Source organism: Salvelinus namaycush, chromosome 23 (assembly GCF_016432855.1).
Source record: "Salvelinus namaycush isolate Seneca chromosome 23, SaNama_1.0, whole genome shotgun sequence".
NCBI lineage: Eukaryota > Metazoa > Chordata > Actinopteri > Salmoniformes > Salmonidae > Salvelinus > Salvelinus namaycush.
Window position 1 is genome coordinate 34,662,001 of NC_052329.1, and position 21,343 is coordinate 34,683,343.

The following is a 21,343-nucleotide window of genomic DNA, read 5'->3' on the forward strand; positions in this document are numbered from 1 at the left end:
AGCTTGGTTTAGCTCTGTTCAGTTCGGCTCAGTAGTGTGAAAGCCAGATATTCCCTTTGTTTCAGTCCATTTTCCTCCGTTTCATGCACCCAGGTGAGGATGTTGGGGGTTGGTGGCTCTCTTTCCTGCCCCACCCTGCCCCAGGCCAGCCCCTAACACAGCTCAGGTAAAAAATCCTGGCCAGGTTTACCCTTGTCGTCTGCAGCCATCCCCCTGCTTGCTGCTCCTGCTGACAGCGCTCTACAGCCCCCTCTATTGGACAAGCCTACTGCTCAGCTGGCAGTAGTAGCATGTGACAGAGGAACGAGACAGAAACTTCAACTCACCTTCACTTTTCAAAACATACTCTATAGTTGTCTGTAATCTCCAATAAACGCTGCAGAACTACGCTCAGGGATTGTAGTTCATACCCGTTTCTATACCTCTCACCACTGCCAACATAATCAGAGCCCCCCGCCTGCAGGAATCTGAGTAATGTTTTCCAGACGGTGTGAGTTTCTCTCTCTGTCGGTCACGCTCTCTCTCGGTCGCTCTCACACACACACACACACACACTCATTCTCTCGCTCTCTTTCACTCTCTCCCTCTCTCACATGGGCACCGCTGGGCATGAGAACAAACAAACAGAGAATGAAGGAAAAAGAAACAAAGAGAAATGGACAGAGAACAAAACAAAAAAAAGAAATCAGACAGACTTGCAGTGACTTTAGCATTGGTTAAATCCATGTCAAGTGTATGTTGACAGAATGCTCAACGCTTTATTGGCATACATTGGGGCTGTACATTGTGCACAGTCATGCTGATGTAGTATATTTGTGCTGAACAGAGGGGGGGGATCTCTGACCACCAGTATGCATCGGTCCTGGTTGTTAACTCTTTCCTCTCCCACATCTCTCAGTCAGGACCTCATGAATTACTATTTGAAATTATTTCAAATACTTTAGCTGTGCTTGATTGAGCTTGTCTGGCACCAATAGAAGTCCAAACCCCAACCATCTGGCACCCCAGGCAGGTTAAAGCAAACACTCAAAACTAATTGAAAGATTTCAAATAGTATTTGAACCCAGGTCTGCTGTCTAGGACTAATTCAAATTCAGCCTTTATGGCCTGGCTGTAAATTGCACCGTTGTCAAGGGACTGTAAAGGGGATATAACCTTGGCAACGCAACAAACATAAACAACGTTATCAAGAGTCAGGAGACTATTTCTTCACATCTGTCTGATATTAAGGCTTATGTAGTATCCTCTTATCTTCCTTTCATTACACTACACCTTTTATTCTGTCATTCAATATTCCTCCCTCACACTCCTACTGGATCAAGTCTGAAATTAAAAAGAGTTGATGAATTAAAGAGATTCATTTTCAAAGATCGACTACGTGCACCAAGTGTGTCTGAAGTGATGACAACTTGGGACATTATGAAGTTTAAAACGGCAGCCAATCACTGGTTCAGTTCAACAGTGTTGTCAGAACCAGGGCTGGAGTTAATGCAGCAGAGCCGACACACACACACTGCAGGACATACTGTACAGACACACATCTGGGAGAGAGGACGACAGAAGACGCACATGGTGACTAGGATTCAACTCCTCCTTTATTGGTTCCCACTTCTTGTCCCTAACCACTGGTCACACCCCTTTAGGGAAAACACACCAAACAGAATGCTGAGGGGAAAAACACTGATAGCACACCAAACAGAATGCTGAGGGGAAAAACACTGATAGCACACCAAACAGAATGCTGAGGGGAAAAACACTGATAGCACACCAAACAGAATGCTGAGGGGAAAAAACAGAAAACACAGATTTTCTTCCCCTCCCCTATTTCTTTATCACTTCCTCTCTCTCTCTCCCCTCATCTAGACCCACTATTACTTCCTCCCTCTCTCTGTAGCACTCTTTGCTGCTACAACAGGGACACACATAAACCCACAATTCCCATCCCCTCTCCTCGTTGTAGGGGCAAACCCATATCGCTAGTACGGGAGATAGCTCATTGCGCGACACAAATCTATGACAACCCTTAACTATTGCCGGTGACTCATCAGCTTAATCAACATATTGTTGAAGGACAATATGGTGTTGTCTGGTACTGTATATACAGTAAACATGACCCCGCCCCTCCGCTGAGCTAGAGCAGCTTAGTTTACAGAGTGAGTCATAGGGAGAGAAATTGCAGCTCTGTGAGAAACACACAGGCACACGTCCTTGCTTGCTTCATCCACCCACCATGTTCTTTTCAGCTGGGCCCGGTGCCAACGCACTGCTACTGTCCACCATCCATTACCTTCACATTCACAGAGCAGCACACTACCATTTCAACCCACACTCATTTCCAACATTTTATAGCCCAGGAGACCGGCCCGAGTAGCTGCAGACAGTGGCCACGTTCCAGACCGACTAACGGCAGACGAGCTGCATGCAGCCACAAATGAAGCTCAGATATGACATCTGGCAGGCGACTGCATTGTACAGGCTGCCTGGAACGCGACCAGTGTCTTCTGTAGCCTCGGAATGAAAAACAGGAAGACAGGCCTCTTAAATGAAACATTCTAATTAGTCACATATGAAGAATTGTAACACTAAACAAACATTTACGCTCTCAAGTAGTTTCATCTCCCCATCTATCCCATTTTTATTATATCTCTCTTCTCTCAGTCGCTTCTTCCCTCTCTCCTCCTGTCCATCTTGCTGGTCACCGGGGTTCTTTAGAGTCTCTGGCTGTGTGATCAGAATAGTAGCGGCCGCTGTGTTGTTATACAGCTCTGCTACACTGAGGAGAACAAATAGACCCGGAACCATCCTGGCCAGAAACACATCGCAGCCTCTCTCTGCCATCTTTCTAGTGATCGCCACTATTCAAATCAAATGTGATTGGTCACATACACATATTTAGCAGATGTTATTGCTGGTGGAGCGAAATGCTTGTGGTCCTACCTCCAACAGTGCAGTAGTATCTCACAATTCACAACATCTAAAAGTTAAAATATGGAATTAGGAAACTAATATTAGAATGAGCAATGGCATTCACTAAAATACAGTATATAGATATTAAATTAGTAAAGCAGTATGTAAACATTAAAGTGACCAGTGATTCCATGTCAATGTACATCGTCATCGGGTGGTAGCCGGCTAGTGACAGTGACTAAGTTCAGGGCAGGGTACTGGGTGGAGGCCGGTTAGTGATGGCTATTTAACAGTCGGATGGCCTTGAGATAGCTGTGCCCCAAGCTTAATGATGAGCTTGGAGGGTACTATGGTGTTGAAGGCTGAGCTATAGTCAATGAACAGCAATCTGACATAGGTATTCTTCTTGTCCAGATGGGACATGGCAGTGTGCAGTGCGATGGCATCGTCTGCGGATCGATTGGGGCGGTAAGCAAATTGAAGTGGGTCTAGGGTGTCAGGTAAAGTAGAGGTGATATGATCCTTAACTAGCCTCTCAAAGCACTTCATGATGACAGAAGTGAGTGCTACGGGGCGATAGTCATTTAGTTCAGTTACCTTTGCTTTCTTGGGTACAGGAACAATGGTGGCCATCTTGAAGCATGTGGGGACAGCAGACGGGGGTAGGGAGAGATTGAATATGTCCATAAACACTCCAGTAAGCTGGTCTACGCATGTTTTGAGGAAGCGGTTAGGGATGTAGTCTGGGCCGGCAGCCTTTCGAGGGTTAACATTCTTAAAATGTCTTACTCACGTAGGCCACTGGAGAACAAGAGCCCAGTCCTTGGGAGCGGGCCGCGTTGGTGGCACTGTGTTATCCTCAAAGCGAGCGAAGAAGGTGTTTAGCTTGTTTGGGATCAACACGTCGGAGTCCGCAACGTGGCTGGTTTTCCCTTTCTAATCCGTGATTGTCTGTAGACCCTGCCACATACGTCTCGTGTCTAAACCGTTGAGTTGCTACTCCACTTTGTCTCTGTACTGATGTTTTGCCAGTTTGATTACCTTACGGAGGGAATAACTACACTGTTTGTATTCAACCATATTCCCAGTCACCTTGTCGTAGTTAAATGCGGTGGTTCGCGCTTTCAGTTTTGCGCGAATGTTGCCATCTGTCCACGGTTTCTGGTTTAGGTAGGTTTTAATAGTCACGGTGGGAACGACATCCCCTATACACTTCCTGATGAACTCAGTCACCGTGTTTGTGTATACATCAAAGTTATTCTCAGAGGCTACCCTGAACATATCCCAGTCCGCGTGATCCGAACAATCTTGCAGCATCGATTCCGATTGGTCAGACCAGCATTGAATAGTCATAAGCACAGGTACTTCCTGTTTGAGTTTCTGCCTATAGGAAGGGAGGAGCAGGATGGAGTCGAGATCTGATTTGCCGAAGGGAGGACGGGGGAGGGCCTTGTAGGCATCCCAGAAGAGAGAGTAACAATGGTTGAGAGTTTTTAATGCGTGAGTATCACAGGCAATATGTTGATAGAATTTCAGTAGCTTTCCCCTCCAAATTTGCTTTGTTAAAATCCCTAGCTACAATAAATGACATTGCCACTGTAGTTTCTATTTAACTAGATACACATCTAAAACGCCATGCAATTGCAAACACAGCCCTCTGCAATGCTACAATGGGATCCATTAGCTGCAGACTGCAGTAAAACTGTACTGCAGCCTGCAGCCATCTTCCCCCACGATGACAGTAACCAGACCGTCCGACTGTCAGCCTCCTATTCACTAACCTTACCCTCTCTCTTACACTCTGTCTCTGTCTTGTCTCATAGGTGTGCGAGTGTGGTATGCTTGTGTGTGATAACTTTTGCTTGTCTATCTATCAGTTGAAAGAACAGGGAAAGGTGCAGGGAGGTCTATATTATAATCTATATGATAATATATCTATAGAGGGACAGTAACCTTCAGTTTGCTAAAGAAGCCAATGTGAGGAGGCTTGACTGGGAGGGAAAGGGGGACGAAGGAGGAGAAGATGAAAGACCACTATGATGTTAGGTCAGAAGAATGTAAGCCATGTGAGCGGGAAAGAGCCAGTCAAAAAGAGAGAGAGAAAAATAAAGGGAAGAAGACAGAAAAGGAGCGAGGAGGAGAGAAAGACAGACAGGAGAGCGCAACATAAAGAGGTAAAGAAAAGAAGATGGCAAAAGACGAGAGAGAGAGAGCTGTAGCCTCAGTCACACAGCCTCAGAGTGTGGTCAAAGAGGATGCTAATGAGCTCATACTCTGCTGTAACATAACGCTGTCTCTTTGGTGACAGTTATATTGACACAGGGGGCTTCCCGAGCCATCGATGAACACACTCAAACTGACCTGTTCTCGCGCTCTCATCTGACTCCATTGCTGTGCCCCTCTTCCTCTCTGGGTTTTGTGAATCATTGTGGCAGCACCGGGTTGTGAGTGTCCTGTCGCCGTCTACTTTTCCATACACAGCTGTTTCCACAGTGAACAGGCTAGGAGGCCTGACACAGGGCTGAGGGACTATATTACAGAGCATCTGTTCCCATAATACATGCGAGTGAGTGAACTCCATTACATTCCTCCAGAATATAGAACTTCTAGGATTCAGAGGGTTTAATAGTCACACGTACAGGGTTGCAGGTGTGATTGCAGGGTGAAGTGAAAATCTAACAAGACTAAGTGAAATAAAATAATGAAAATGGTAATAATGTTTTTGGGGGGGAAATAGCACTATATACATAACTGTGGCAGTGATGAATAAATAAATGTCCATTGGGGTGGAGGCAGAGTAAAGACTGTAGAGGGTGGGGGGGAAGGCCACAGAGGAAGCACCATGACCATTGAGGGGGTGTGGGGACCAAGTGAAATAAAAACAATTGTGATTTAAAAAATAAATACAAAATAAAAGTTATAATATACATTAACAACTCAAAGACATACATTACTGCAGGTCAAGCACACACACACACACAATAGAACAGGGAGACCAGAGGAGGCTGGTGAGAGAAGATATAGGAGGACAGGCTCATTGCAATGGCTGGAATGGACTCATTGGAATGGTCCCAATCACATCCAACACATGGAAACAGCATTGACTCCATTCCATAGAGTCCATTCCACCCATTACAATGAGCCTGTCCTCCTATAGATCCCCCACACCCCCACCACCACCAGCCTCCTGAGGGCGCTCATTATGCACACGGAAAGTATTGGTTAAAGCTGAAAAAACATGGAAACAAAACACATCATTCACTGAGATCACAAGGCAGGACCCATTGTGCAATAGAACAGACACAAACATGATTATTTGTACAGCGGTGTGATGCTGCTCATCTGCAGGAAAGAATAAAGCATCCTTGTACATCTTTGCTTTTGGCATCATGTACAGCAGACCGGGTGGCATCAGCAAGTATAACCACAGTACACATTGGGTCATTTACAATCTCTGGGCCATTTACAGCCCCCAGGTGTCTATCTACAGAGGATTCTACTGCCGCCAACAGCGTCAACATTTATCTTGTCACCAAGGAGAGTTAGACAAAGCAATATTACAGCTGTTTGCTTGCAAGGGTAATGGAAGCAAACAGGCCAAAATAGAGTGCTTTCTCTCCCTTTCACACACACACACACACACACACACATCTGGTTGCCTCTCCTTCTCGCCCAGAGACACACACTGCCACACACTCCTCTTTTCTGCCTGAGCCAGCACTTTGGGCCGCGCAGGCATTTCCTAAAGTGTCTCCAGTGTTCCATAAAGACGTTATCCCAGCCAGCCAGCCAGCCCTGGCTAGCCCTCCTCTTTCTCTCCCACCATTACCCCAGCAGGAATGAGGAGGAGGAAGAGGTTTGAGCGCGCACACACACACGTTCGTATGTATGCAAGCAGAGTCTAAATCAATCAGTGGAGATTCCTCTGTGTGGGCGAGGTGAACGGGACAGTCGTCTAGCTCACAATAAGGCTACACCCTGGTCTGGGATCAGATTTTTCTTACTATTCATCATTAGAGGCTCAACTGCTAAACTGATCTTTAGGGACAAGTGATTATTCACCACCTTTCCCACACCAATCCCCCATCATCTCAGTTGAGATTAGCCTGACCCTGCCCTGCCCTCAGGGCAACTGGTCCAGTGTGAAGATGTGCGAGGGACAGGGCTGTAGGGCAATGGCAATTCCCCCAACAAAGGGAATACACACTCTCTCACACACACAGAGATAGAGAACACAAGCCTTTGGAGTCAACAGGGGCAAGTGGAGACTTGCAGTAGGAGGAACTCCAAACATTTCTCTCATTCCCACCCCCAACACCCCTTCACCCTCTCTTTCGTCCCCGTCTCAATATCTGGGAGACTGCCGTGCACACCACTGGCTGGCTCCATCCAGCTGGAACTCCTACTTGTACAGTACAAATAGGGCAGCTGGGCCTGTCCTCCCTCTCTGGTCTCCTCCCCCAGGCTAGAGGGGCCCTCTCAGGCTTATTTATACCCAACCAGCCTTATATGGGCAGCTCCCGCTGCAGGCAGCAGGCTGAGGGGTATAGAGTACAGTCTACAGAGGCTTCCCACTGAAGTCATATACTCTCCAGCTCTTATCCTCTCAGCTCCCTGTCCTCTATTGAGATAGAAGACCAATACTGGCCACACAAACTTTCCTCCCTTCCTCCGGCAACTCTGGTGAAAGGTAGTGTGCTGTCGGCCTGCGGGCGGAGTCACTTCGTTTTGTTGACGTTAATCCTTTGCTTACCATCACAGACCCAGTGTAAATGGATTGAGTCAGAAGCACTTGCATGAGTTGCCAAAATGTCGAACGCGGCCTTTCCTGTTCTCAGTATGGTTTCTGGAGTGCCGATTCGACATCAATAACAACTGCACTGCTGCCCGACACAAAGGACTAAATAATGGATTTCGCATACTGCTGCCAAAAATCCTCTATCCAACTCCCTCTAGTCCTCTCCATCTATCCGACAGCATATCAAATGATGTAAACAGTTCTCCCATCCCATATAGCTGCCATTTCTCCTCACTGCTCTGACCAAAACATTGTTACAACATACGGCATTGACTCCCAACAGCAGACAGAGTGCCGGACATGCAGCTCACCCGGCCACACCCAGGCTCCGATTATCGTTTGGGGTGCTCAGCTGCTCATAGGAACATATAGGACAGCAGTTTGTGGACAAGGGGACAGGAGCCTAACAGAGCAGGGCCCGTACTCATCTAGTGTCTCAGAGTAAGAGTGTTGACCTAGGATCAGGTCCCCTCTCATTCATTATGATTTGAAAGGAAAAACTGATCGTAGAGCAACCCTCCTACTCAGAGCTGCTTTGTGAATATGGTTCGATACTAGAGCGTCCATATTAGAGGTCGACCGATTAATCGGAATGGCCGATTAATTAGGGCCGATTTCAATCAGTAATTTTTAACACCTTTATTTAACTAGGCAAGTCAGTTAAGAACACATTCTTATTTTCAATGACGGCCTAGGAACGGTGGGTTAACTGCCTTGTTCAGGGGCAGAATGACAGATTTTTACCTTGTCAGCTCAGAGATTCAATCTTGCAACCTTACGGTTAACTAGTCCAACGCCTGTTACACAAATGCAGTAAGAAGCCAAGGTAAGTTGCTAGCTAGCATTAAACTTATCTTATAAAAAACAATCAATCAATCATAATCACTAGTTATAACTACACATGGTTGATGATATTACTAGTTTATACAGCGTGTCCTGCGTTGCATATAATCGATGCGGTGCGCATTCGCGAAAAAGGACTATTGTTGCTCCAACGTGTACCTAACCATAAACATCAATGCCTTTCTTAAAATCAATACACAGAAGTATATATTTTTAAACCTGCATATTTAGCTAAAAGAAATCCAGGTTAGCAGGCAATATTAACCAGGTGAAATTGTGTCACATCTCTTGCGTTCATTGTACGCAGAGTCAGAGTATATGCAACAGTTTGGGCCGCCTGGCTCTTTGCGAACTAATTTGCCAGAATTTTACAAAATTATGACATAACATTGAAGGTTGTGCAATGTAACAGGGACATTTAGACTTATGGATGCCACCCGTTAGATAAAATACGTAACGGTTCCGTATTTCACTGAAAGAATAAACGTTTTGTTTTCGAGATGATAGTTTCCGGATTCGACCATATTAATGACCTAAGGCTCGTATTTCCGTGTGTTATTATGTTATTATTAAGTCTATGATTTGATAGAGCAGTCTGACAGAGATGGTAGGCACCAGCAGGCTCGTAAGCAGTCATTCAAACAGCACTTTCGTGCGTTTTGCCAGCAGCTCTTCGCAATGCTTCAAGCATCGCGCTGTTTATGACTTCAAGCCTATCAACTCCCGAGATTAGGCTGGTGTAACCGAAGTGAAATGGCTAGCTAGTTAGCGGGGTGCGCGCTAATTGCGTTTCAAATGTCACTCGCTCTGAGACTTGGAGTAGTTGTTCCCCTTGCTCTGCATGGGTAACGCTGCTTCGAGGGTGGCTGTTGTCGATGTGTTCCTGGTTCAAGCCCAGGTAGCGGCGAGGAGAGGGATGGAAGCTATACTGTTACACTGGCAATACTAAAGTGCCTATAAGAACATCCAATAGTCGAAGGTATATGAAATACAAATGGTATAGAGGGAAATAGTCCTATAATTCCTATAATAACTACAACCTAAAACTTCTTACCTGGGAATATTGAAGACTCATGTTAAAAGGAACCACCAGCTTTCATATGTTCTCATGTTCTGAGCAAGGAACTTAAACATTAGCTTTCTTACATGGCACATATTGCACTTTTACTTTGTTCTCCAACACTTTGTTTTTGCATTATTTAAACCAAATTGAAGATGTTTCATTATTTATTTGAGGCTAAATAGATTTTATTGATGTATTATATTAAGTTAAAATAAGTGTTCATTCAGTATTGTTGTAATTGTCATTATTACAAATAAATAAATAAAATATATATATTTTTAAATTTAAAACATTTTTATTTATTTTTAAAATCGGCCGTTTAATCGGTATCGGCTTTTTTTGGTCCTCCAATAATCGGTATCGGCGCTGGAAAATCATAATCGGTCGACCTCTAGTCCATATTGTTCAAAGCAACGACAGACACCACACACACGTTCACCCATTGGCCGACACTAGATAAAAAAAAGACTGTGCAGGAGTGAGAATTATAATTAAACCCACCATACAATGTGAGTTTGTGCGGGGTTTGACGTTACAATAAATTCAGCAGTCTAGGAATGATGAAACTTGAGGTTTGGAACTGGGCCTAACAGAGCCCCACAGAGCACAGTGTAAGCATAAGCAAGCACAGACCTCTTTCCCAATGGAAGATCTCAACAGTCTGGGGACAAACACACTTCACAACATCTCAGGAATCTTGTTCCTAACCACCCCCAGGGCAGAGTCAGGGGTTAGGGCTGCTTAGATGGAAAACACACAGACAACAGCTGAGGCAATGACACACAGTTATTTCTCCACACACACACACACACACCAGTCTCTGTGGCAGGTCATTAGGTATTATTACTACCCACGAATGACCAGACAGCACTGTAATCATTAAAACACAATGGCACACAGACGAGCGCCCTCCCCACCCTCTCATTCTACACATCACATCCCCCTAATTACTGGATGCCAACTCACACACACACACACACACACACACCCTCCCCCACAGAGGACCTGAACACACAGGGCTTAGCTCACAGCTCTCCCAAGGGACCAGTCGGGACAGCGTTATTAGAGGATCAGATGACTGCTGACAGGAGCTTATTGAGAGATACAGGCCTATAGGCAGCAGCGTGCGGGTGGATCGCACTAAAAGGAACAGCTCCGTGCACTAAGCAGGCTATCCATCCAAGCACATAGTTGGACATAGACTTGGGTGTGGTAGGAACGTACCTCTACGTGTCCCATAGAGTGAGCTGAGACTAGTGTGTTTGCATGGGAGTTCCGTGTGGACAGAGACAGACACATAGACCATTGGGGTGAGGGATTCTTCTAAAATGACGCCAGGTGTCAACTCCATTTTGTTCCACCTCTTATCAAGCCCATCTCCTCGGCAGTGTTTGCATTCCTTCACTCGCTCAGACTTTTCCTCCCATACGGGCCAAGCTCTTATCATGCCCTGCTCCCACACATCGGTTGCAGCTGAATGAAAAGCAAAAACTACTTGAGAGTATGTGATATTACACTGGAATGGAGGTTTTGGGAAGTCTCGTTTGAACAGACAATACGGCAAGTCTAATGACATGTTTCAGAAGAGATAAAAAGGAGGTCTGTGTTGCTGACAGAGGAACTATGCAATGTCCTTGTCTAATTCAGAGCGCTACATTTAAATTTAGCCGATCAGTGGTTAACTCATTGTGAATTGTTTGGCTAATGGGTTTGCCAATCCAGAGGCTCTACTGTAATTGCATTGACATTCAGCAACGAATTAACTGACAGAGGAGACACTTCCTACTATTTTTACTACTACCTCCCTCTACACCGTCACCTGTGGGTGGGTGGCTGGGGTTCAGATTGAAATATATGACTAAGAACAAACATGCTACACTGGTGGATCGCTCGATGCCGCGGCCAGGCTGCAACCATGCCTCTCTGACATGTAGCAGATAGAATCGGGGCAGCTTAATTTGTGACCGTTATCTGCAACATTCCACAATGTTGTGTCCTGCTGAACGCAGCCCTGTTCCGATCCATCCGCCCCAAATAGTTTTTTTCCCCCTTTGACCCATACTCTCCCTCCTCCCTTCCTACCCTTCCTCTACCACGTTGAGTCATTGACAGTACAGGGTTGGGACAACACAAGGACACACCTGGTTGGGATTGCTGTCAGCTTATGGCCCAGGCAGTCATGGCGTAGACCTGGGTAAAGGTTAACGTGCAGGGCTGGCAGGTTGGCCAATCAGGAAGAGAGGGGGGGGGGGGGGGGGCTGCACAGTGCTGCTGACCAAGGTCCCAGCACTGACAACCACTGAAAGGAACAAAGTTTATATATACACACAGTCACTGTATCCAAATGTTAATGCTAACCTGGTCCCAGATCCGTCTGTGCGGTCCTGCCAAACGTGACGACACAAACAATCTGGAACCAGGCTATATCCATGCCAGGTTAACTTCTCAGGGAGGACCACGATACACACAACAGGAAGGTGAACAAGTAGGGCTCTAGCTGGTACAAAGAGTGTGTGGGAACCAACACACATAGTGGGTCACAACAGGTGGGTGTGCCAGCAGAGAGCGAGCGAATGGGCCATTTACAGACAGTCTCAGGGTATGGTTGTGGTAAAGTCACATTCAATGGGTAAAGAGGTATGGCCGGGACGATACCAGTACCGCGATACTTGTTAGTATCGTGGTAAGAAAAAAAAAAGAAAAAAAGAGTTGCCTGCATCGTGTTTCCATTTTTGCCACGGACAACAACAAAAAAAGTGAATCTGGTATCGTCACAGCCCTATAAAAGGAGGTGCAGGTCCACAGAGATAGGTCCATAAGGCTACAGGTTATCTACCACAGAAAGGGGCCATTTTTTTTGTGAGCACATACCTCGTTCATCGGAATGGAGCAGGAGGGCTGGAATACAACGAGCCACAAGTTAATGACTAGGTCGTTATAAAGTCTCATACATGCTTATAGCAAGGCATAAAGCATTGTACGCGCAGGCTTTAAAGTAAAGTGTTACTGAGAGCAGTACTGAAACTACAGGAGTCTCCAGTCTGGACAGAAGGCAATTTGTTAGAGAAGACGTGGTGGTTATCGTGATACAAGTACGCATGCACAAACCATCACTAAAATGCTTTTACTTTGTACTTCCGTCAGTGAGGTGAAAGTTACCCATGAACAAAATGTTCATTCATAAAGACTTTATAAAACACCTATATCACAATAATATCACAATTCAAAATCATGGCATCATGAATGGTATAGGCTTATTAAGTCAATGGATACCAATTCCTGTGTTCACTTTAATGGAGCAGAAAAACCACAAAGTGAAGGATTAGCGATGGAAAGAGGATCACTAAGCCCCACCCCCTTTCCTTTCCCACAGCCCTTCACTCTACCCCTGTCTGTCTGTCCTGACGGCGAAGGCCACGGGGAATGAGAGACAGAGGATTAACCAAATATCTCACACCATCAGGTTAAATCAGTGCGAGTCACAGTGTGTGTGTGTGAGGCAAAACAGGGATTGACATCTAAAACATGCAGACAGCACAGTGCCTGGGCTTAAACAGGCAAACAACGAACGAGTGACAGTAGTCTGATAACATAGACAATGTCAAGGTAGGCTAGTAGGCTAACTTTTCAGGCAACTGTGAAGGTCTTGAATTCTGAGACATCCTACCTCAACTAGTCATGGTCACTAGGCACGGAACGGAAGAAAACTGACCGAAACAGGAAGGTACTAACTGAAACCGTATTAATAACAAAAGCCCATTTTTCATTTTCTGTTCCACATCATTTTGAAAAGTTGTTACTGTGTGCCTTAAAATGAACACCACCCAGGTTTGCCTGAGTCAGATGGCTTTCCCAGTCTGATTGTAGTTTGCTCCTGATAGGAAGCAGCAACGAGGGCAGGGCTCTCTACTCGAAGGCCGGGACATTTCTGGTGGAAAAGCCACAGCTAGGAGACAAAACTCCAGATCGTCCAACCAGCTCAGTTCATGACTCACCGGTGTACATGGAGCACTCTACATTGACTCACTACCAGACACGCATTCTACCAGACACGCATACTACCAGACTGACTCACTCCATACATACACCTCTCTACCCAATGCTTGACTTGGTCTGAAATAGGTGCCGGTACTCATTTTAGGTGCCGGTACTACACGTTGCATCGTGCCTAAGAACATCCCTTAGCCGTGGTACATTGACCATATACCACACCTCCTCGGGACTTATTGCTCAAGCAGGCTATGGATCCCAGATTCCATATCCTCCTCCACTTCTACCAGGTTGTGAAACATCAGTTTGGCCTCACTATCTATCACAGTGTTTGGTATGTTATTAGGATCACAGCTAATGTCAATGTGTCTGTTACGTCAATGTGGCTGTTATCAGGGCAGCTTGTCCCAGACATGCCCTCGCTCGCTGTTGCTTGGGTTTCAAACTCTAGGCACCAAGACCATGTTCAAAATAGTCACAGTCAGGGAGTGTGACACGTCACACATGTGAAACCATAGCAACTGAGAATGTACAGTACTTTTGCAAGCGGTCCCTAGGTCCACCAATTCACAAGGCCTGGATGAACGTTGTCAAGACCATACATTATTTGACCTAGCATGTTCCTATTTCTACTAGATCATCTCCCTTGTCCTCTCAATCTTTGTTCATTAATCTATAGTACAAATCCAACCGTTCATCTGTTCCAACTAACAAGGTTATCCAACAACCTACAGTGTTGGTGACAAGTGTTTAGTGGGGGTGTCGTCAGAGGTTGACAAAATGGTTTAGAGCAGTGGTTCCCAAACGTTTTATAGTCCCGTACCCCTTCAAACATTCAACGTCCAGCTGCGTACCCCTTCTAATACCAGGGTCAAGGCACTTTTTGCCATCATTGTAACCCTGCCTCACACACTACACGATATGTTTAATAAACAGAAGAATGAGTGTGAGTTTGTCACTTCCCATGAGCCGGGTTGTGACAGAGAGCTCTTATAGAACCTCTTTATTTAACCATCTTACATACAAGACGTTATTTGTTCATCGAAATTTGTGAATAACTCACCACAGGTTAATGAGAAGGGTGTGCTTGAAAGGATGCACACAACTCTGCAATGTTGGCTTGTATTGGAGAGAGTCTCAGTCTTAAATCATTTTATATATATATATATATATATATATATATATATATATATATATATATATATATATATATACATACATACATACATACACACACACTTGAAGTTGTAAGTTTACATACACTTAGGTTGGAGTCATTAAAACTCGTTTTTCAACCACTCCACAAATTTCTTGTTAACAAAACATAGTTTTGGCAAGTCGGTTAGGACATCTACTTTGCACATGACACAAGTAACTTTTCCAACAATTGTTTACAGACAGATTATTTCACTGTCTCACAATTCCAGTGGGTCAGAAGTTTACATACACTAAGTTGACTGTGCCTTTAAACAGCTTGGAAAAATCCATGTCATGGCTTTAGAAGCTTCTGATAGGCTAATTGACATCATTTGAGTCAATTGGAGGTGTACCCTGTGGATGTATTTCAAGGCCTACCTTCAAACTCAGTGCCCCTTTGCTTGACATCATGGGAAAATCTAAAGAAATCAGCCAAGACCTCAGAAAAAAAATGGAGACCTCCACAAGTCTGGTTCATCCTTGGGAGCAATTTCCAAACGCCTGAAGATACCACATTCATCTGTACAAACAATAGTATGCAAGTATAAACACCATGGGACCACGCAGCCGTCATACCGCTTAGGAAGGAGACACGTTCTGTCTCCTAGAGATTAACGTACTTTGGTGCTAAAAGTGCAAATCAATCCCAGAACAAACAGCAAAGGACCTTGTGAAGATGCTGGAGGAAACAGGTACAAAAGTATCTATATCCACAGTAAAACAAGTCCTATATCGACATAACCTGAAAGGCCGCTCAGCAAGGAAGAAACCACTGCTCCAAAACCGCCATAAAAAAGTCAGACTACGGTTTGCAACTGCACATGGGGACAAAGATCGGACTTTTTGGAAAAATGTACTCTGGTCTGATGAAACAAAATAGAACTGTTTGGCCATAATGACCATCATTATGTTTGGAGGAGAAAGAGGATGCTTGCAAGCCGAAGAACACCATCCCAACCGTGAAGCAAGGGGGTGGCAGCATCATGTTGTGGGGGTGCTTTGCTGCAGGAGGGACTAGTGCACTTCACAAAATAGATGGCATCAAATTATGTGGATATATTGAAGCAACATCTCAAGACATCAGTCAGGAAGTTAATGCTTGGTCGCAAATGAGTCTTCCAAATGGACAATGACCCCAAGCATACTTCCAAAGTTGTGGCAAAACGGCTTAAGGACAACAAAGTCAAGGTATTGGAGTGGCCATCACAAAGCCCTGACCTCAATCCTATAGAAAATTTGTGGGCAGAACAGAAAAAGCGTGTGCGAGCAAGGAGGCCTACAAACCTGACTCAGTTACACCAGCTCTGTCAGGAGGAATGGGCCAAAATTCACCCAACTTATTGTGGGAAGCTTGTGGAAGGCTACCTGAAACATTTGACCCAAGTTAAACAATTTAAAGACAATACTACCAAATACTAATTGAGTGTATGTAAACTTCTGACCCACTGGGAATGTGATGAAAGAAATAAAAGCTGAAATAAATCATTCTCTCTACTATTATTCTGACATTGCACATTAAAATAAAAGTGGTTATATTAATCCTTTTACTCTGATTAAATGTCAGGAATTGTGAAAAACTGAGTTTAAATGTATTTGGCTAAGGTGTATGTAAACTTCCGACTTCAACTGTATATATTTTTTTAAATGTGAATCACATTTTTATTTGGCGTACCCCGACGGCATTGCGCGTACCCCTGGGGGGTAGTTTGGGAAACCTGGTTTAGAGCAATCAATCAGGCAGCCATGTTGGCCAAGTTTGAGTAGTAAGCCCTGAGTTTCCTGTCAGAGACGGAAGAGGCCGAGGCAGGTGTATCCTATTAAGTCTCCTGGGGTAAGGCTGTGCAGCATTGACAGCTGGCTCTATGACAAGAGGGCCACAACAAGACACGGTCTGCAGAGCAGCCCATGTCACCACCATTCTGGTCACACACACACACACACAGGCTGGTCACATGTAGCAGCAAATGACAAAGACGGGGGGATGGGGGCGGGGCTTTAAATAACAAACAGAATTGCCCAATGGCAAAGCGATACATGCAAAAAGGATATTATGCAAACAACTTGGTGGGGTCAAGCAGTGGGTTATATTTGGCTCTGTGAATGCCACTCTTAAGCTTTGTGAGACAGAGCTGGGAGATGCCCAACTGTAGAGTGCAGACAGCTGGGAAAAAGCTCAATCCCCAAATGATTCTGCCGTGGGCTAAAACTGGAATCCTTGTTGCGATTACTTATTGTTTTGGAGGGGGGGGGGGGGGGGGGGGGGGGAATCATAGCATCCCTCCGAGCTACTCTAATGGAAAGTCTTGGTTACAGTTAAACAGAAGACAAAAAAAATCCCCAATAACTTTTGTTGTGGGAAACCGTATTGACAATCCCATCGATTGGTTTTAGTGCTTGCCTAATTCAACAATTGATAAACAAAAACACTATTTTATTACTGTATCTACACATACAGCCACAATATGTGAGTGGAGAGCCATGACTCAACCCTATATCCAGTTGGGGTTGGACACTCACAGTCTTGTTGACATAAACACAGGTCACCCAAGACGACACACTCACACAGCTAGCTCACATAAGTCAGGGCAGGGCATAGATTGGCAGCTGTTCAGGTGGTAAAGTTGTTACATCATACATGTCATTGCTTCCCTGACTGACAGCCGCTCCTAATAGCCTCAGGATCCCATACATTGACGAATTAAAACATGTATGGTAGTAGTTACCACCAGATAAGTATCACTAAATAGGCTAACAACCTAACTGGACTAAGCTGCCTGGTGGTGTGTGAGTAAGCCTATCTATTAAAACACAGTTTTAAACCACTATTTAAATGTTAGGCTACAACAGGTGTCTTAAGTTCAATTCATTCACCTTGGTTAATCAGACATAAACTCTAAGGTTAGAGATTGTTTTCACAGACTTGTTTGCATATACGGCACGAGCACTTGACTTCAACCCAGCGTGCGACTCATCACCGACTTGCTACATTGTCACAAATATGACGCACGCAAACTTCCTCCCGCTACAAAATGACTTTGTAACAGCCTGTTTAGGAAACGGAGGAGAAACAAGGTACCTGAAGATATACCTACCTTCAATGAGTCTAAGTCAATGCGACACAGTAGGCTTCTTCGCCCTGATGTCTCGTCACCGGTAGGCTACAAAAAGACAGCAAACTGCTCTCTCTCGTTAGACCAGCACAATAGTGAAAACCCCAGATTCAACTCTGTCTCTGTTGACCAGTCCTGTTAGCGATTCCTCGTTACTGATCTCACAAGCAACTCCAATCTGGGGGCTGTAATTCTACAGTGAAGGTTTCTTCTCTCAAATACAATAGGCTAACTCTGTCCACAGCCTTTGTAGCCTAGAATATCCACCACTATTCACCTATTTTAAATTAACTATTCACCTTCTTTTTTTTTTTTTTTAAGAGTAACGATGTTTAGCAAATATACGTATACTATACAACAGTAATTTTAAGCGATAAAAAAAAACATGATTACATTATTCTGAGACACTCAGTATTTCAGTCCCCCGGTGAGTCGTGGAACAAATGTCAGTAATTTCCCCTCCCTCTTTCAAACACGCAACAGCGTTTATGCTGCGTTCATAACCAATTGGGAAGATGGTAAATACCAGTTGTGTAGTCGTAAATAAAGTTGGATGACTTCAAGTGCTTTGAACTCGTTGAGAAACGCCGATTGGCTAATGATCAACAAGGTGTATTAACCATAAACTAAAAAAACAGCTATCATGCTTGTAAAAGCAACGCGAATCCTAAATGCCCATGAAGCCTATGAATTTTTGTATAAATGTGTATACCCCTGTGTATAAAGTTTGTCTGTGTTATTTGGTATATTGTGTTATATTTGTTGTTAATTTTAAAAAATGGTTGTAAACAAATTATAGCGTTGAAAAACCATATGAATAGATAGCTTTTTATAAATATATGCGGCATTCACATGCTAGTTGGAACTCGGAAATTGTTCCGGTTATAGTTATACACGTGCCGCGTTCAACTAGGGTAGCAAGTCAAACATTTCGGAGTTTCCTAGTTCCGAATAGCACTTGACTGCGACAATAGACGAGTCCCACTTGTAATTATGAGTTGGAGGGGGGGGGTTCAAGTGGATTTTTACCAGGCGTATATTGTAAATACCACCTTCACACTTGGTTATGAACGTATCATTGATACCAGGAAGTTCTCGAGACCCATCCCACAGATTTAAAGTGGATTATCGTTTGTTGTACATCATGCTGTCACAACTTTCTTTTAAAACTGTGTTCAACAGGTGTAACACTTAATAGGCTATATGGGGGCTAGCATATGCAACGTTTGCATTTGATAGCCATGTGTGAACCTAACTTTGCACTGTGAGAGCACACTTCCTTGCTTTGATTAGCCTATTCAATGTGTGCCTATATGGAATGGATGCCTTTAGGAATATATGCCTATAGCTCCTACCCTAAGAACAACAAGGGTTGAGTGTCTGTAAATATTGTTGTACTGGTGAGAATATGCAGTTGAAAATGAACCTGAACGAGAAAAGAAAAACCGCCGACGGCATTCAACTCACTTTCCCTTCGCTGACTTCGTAGTAGTGTTCTTCTACCCTCTACTGTCAACAGACCTGTCACTACACTAGTCCCGCGTACTGCCATTCGTTGCATGGTTCTTGAAAAGGGTGTGTGGCCACTTGCGCGTTTTTCATCAGATCTATTGCAGAGAATTCAACAATTTGCTATTGCTATAAATGTCAATGTTATTCAAGTATTATACACATTCTACTGTCATAGTAGACTATAGGTCTGTGGCATGTACCGTCCACTGTCAGCATTGCCTAATTATTGTCAGCATTTCTATTGGTGCATATTACACGCCCTCTTCCTATGTGAAGGTGACCGTTGCAGTTAAATTGCCTGCCTCTATGTGTGTGATAATGGACTGCAATAGCACCGCTGCCATAGTGATCGATTCATTACTATAGCCCACCTCCCCGCTCTCTCTCTCTCTCTCTCTCAATTTTTCAATTCAATTTCAATTTGAGGGCATTCTTGGCATGGGAAACGTATGTTTACATTGCCAAAGCAAGTGAAATAGATAATAAACAAAGGTGAAATAAACAATAGAAAATGAACAGTAAACATTACACTCACAAAAGTTCCCAAAAAATAAAGACATTTCAAATGTCATATTATGTCTATATACAGTGTTGTAACAAAAAGTACAAAAAGGAAAATAAATAAACATAAATATAGGTTGTATTTACAATGGTGTTTGTTCTTCACTGGTTGCCCTTTTCTTGTGGCAACAGGTCACACATCTTGCTGCTGTGATGGCACACTGTGGTATTTCACCCAATAGATACGGGAGTTTATCAAAATGTAATTTGTTTTCGAAATCTTTGTGGGTCTGTGTAATCTGGGGGAAATATGTCTCTCTCTCTCTTTCTCTCACACACATACACCCACCCCACCACCCACACACACTCTCTCTCTGACACACACACACACACACTCTCTCTTAAAAAACACACCACCCAACTGTGCTATCTCTACTCACTCTGCTGTAACTATGCTGGGAGGAAAGGTTGTATCCTGTTAAAAAGGCCCTGGTCAATGGTAAAACAGACTGTACTCCAGGGAGTGTCTCTGTCTCTCGCCACAGAATCTGAGTGAAACTGGAAGAGGGCATTGTTCCTTTCTCGATAAGAAATGAGAAAATAGTGCATATGCCTCCTTATTAAATCGCACACTACACGTGTCTTCAGTTCACAAGTCCACATGTTCAATCGCACACTACACGTGCCTTCAGTTCACAAGTCCACATGTTCAATCGCACACTACACGTGTCTTCAGTTCACAAGTCCACATGTTCAATCGCACACTACACATGTCTTCAGTTCACATGTTCAATCGCACACTACACGTGTCTTCAGTTCACAAGTCCACATGTTCAATCGCACACTACACGTGCCTTCAGTTCACAAGTCCACATGTTCAATCGCACACTACACGTGTCTTCAGTTCACCAGTCCACATGTTCAATCGCACACTACACGTGCCTTCAGTTCACCAGTCCACATGTTCAATCGCACACTACACATGCCTTCAGTTCACAAGTACACATGTTCAATCGCACACTACACGTGCCTTCAGTTCACAAGTCCACATGTTCAATCACACACTACACGTGTCTTCAGTTCACCAGTCCACATGTTCAATCGCACACTACACGTGTCTTCAGTTCACCAGTCCACATGTTCAATCGCACACTACACGTGCCTTCAGTTCACCAGTCCACATGTTCAATCGCACACTACACGTGCCTTCAGTTCACAAGTCCACATGTTCAATCGCACACTACACGTGCCTTCAGTTCACCAGTCCACATGTTCAATCGCACACTACACGTGCCTTCAGTTCACAAGTACACATGTTCAATCGCACACTACACGTGCCTTCAGTTCACAAGTTCACATGTTCAATCGCACACTACACGTGTCTTCAGTTCACATGTTCAATCGCACACTACACGTGCCTTC

The 21,343-nt window shown here is 44.4% G+C and overlaps 1 protein-coding gene across 5 annotated transcripts in view; it reads right to left on the minus strand.

Annotated features, from left to right (window-relative positions):
- Positions 1 to 21,343, minus strand: part of LOC120018353 (unconventional myosin-Ic-like) — a 66,752-nt gene that overhangs the window by 40,591 nt on the left and 4,818 nt on the right. Inside the window, exon 1 of one of the 5 annotated variants that reach the window (XM_038961503.1) lies at positions 17,891 to 18,362. The exons of 2 other annotated variants lie outside the window; for them this stretch is intronic. The gene's annotated coding sequence lies outside the window, so the exon portion shown is untranslated. Of the gene's footprint in view, positions 1 to 326; positions 468 to 17,890; positions 18,363 to 21,343 lie in introns of those variants that run through there. 2 more of the 5 variants (XM_038961506.1, XM_038961504.1) reach the window with 2 other exon arrangements.